Genomic DNA, 1708 nt, shown 5'->3' with positions numbered 1-1708 from the left:
CAGTGATAGAATAGAGTATCTTTGATCATCGTAAGAAAGTCAACAAATCTCCAAAGGTTTCCAAATCAGGTACATCTTGATCAACATAAGCATAAATGTTGTGCTTGTTATCAAACGGCAATAAGATCACTTCAGCTTGTTGATCTTGTTGATCCTGTGGAGGTTGTTCTGGTAGTGGTTGATTTTGTTGTTCTTGATCAGCCATGTTTTACTGCATAAAGAAAATCGAATATGATAAGAGATATCAAAATGTAGCAACATATCTATAGATGGTGTATATACGTAATCAAAGGATATGTATAATTAATATATTTACGCGTATTAGACGTTTTAAATTCTTTAATTAAATTAATTTTAATATTGAAATTAAGTTAATTAATAAATGTCATTCGTTGGGAATCACACTGATTCGTTACAATAAGATAACAAATCAGGCGATTCGCTATCAAGTAAATACTTAAACGAACTGAACATAGCGAATTACTATTTAATTTTGACGAACTAAACTCTAGTTCGTTATATTTTAAGCGAATCCATATCTGATTCGTGTAACAACTTATTCGCTTAGCTATTTCATGTATGATCTTAACGAATTGGACACGAAACAGTCCCAATTCACTAAGATTAACGAATGGTCAAAAATTAAGACTTTCTCTTTGACTCGCATAGTCAAGGTCAAAATCAGGAAGAACAACAACAGTCAACATTATAAATCCAGATTCAATTAGGCCATAACTATCGTTGAACCATCGAGATAATAATCTCGTTGTACTCAGAATCACGCTCATAAACTAAGATCGATGAGATTGAGGCTCAACATCTCTAAATACCTAAGTGAAACTAACTAAACATAAACACTGAGACCATGAACACATAATTAACCCAGCAAACAATAATCAAGTGTTGATTAGAGTCCACCAAGGGTATCGGAATGACATTCCGATCACAATGATATCTAAATTAACAAGTATGTCAACACAAATTTAAACATAAATGGGTTTTATAAGCTTGGAAACCCTTAAACCCTTAACAGTTCATAATTTAACTATCAAATCTTAGCCATTTTTGACGAAAATTAGATCGCCATGATCGGCTATAGCTTAGAAATCCAAAGATATCTTAGAAATATCAAAACGTGACGATTGAAATTTCAAAGAAAATTTTGAATAAGGTTACTTTAAGGTGAAGGAAGAAGGCGAACTGTGAAGAACTGTTCGTTTTCTTGTCTTATATAATCTTGCACACAACCCGAGGTACAGCTTAACGTTAGCGAATTAGCCCATTCGTTAACTTAGGTTAACGAATCACTTCTTGATTCGTTACTTTAAATTAGCGAATCAAGATATGATTCGTGGCTTGATTCGTTAAATATGCATAACGAAGGGATGATTCGTTACAGAGTGCGGAAGCGAATTAGGTTAGCGAACCAGAAGCTAGTTCGCTAAAGAATCACCTAGTTCGTTATCCATAAATAACGAATTAGATTCTAATTAAAAAATCTTTTATTTAATTTTAAATTAAATAATTAAATGAATTAAATAATTAAATAATTAAATAAAATAAATAAATTAGGTTATCGAGAATCTTTTTATCCCGACAACCAAATACCTTAAAAACGTTTCAGTTTTCCGAAACATAACTTAAAATATTTTGAAAAGAAAAAGAGAAAAAATCTTTTTGGAATTTTGTAAAAAATAAAAAATAAAGA

The sequence above is a fragment of the Bidens hawaiensis genome, unplaced genomic scaffold (genome assembly GCF_021521415.1).
Source record: "Bidens hawaiensis isolate Kalapana, Puna unplaced genomic scaffold, B.hawaiensis_p1.1 tig00006906_1, whole genome shotgun sequence".
Taxonomy (NCBI): domain Eukaryota; kingdom Viridiplantae; phylum Streptophyta; class Magnoliopsida; order Asterales; family Asteraceae; genus Bidens; species Bidens hawaiensis.
Note: the sequence above shows the minus strand (reverse complement) of the source record.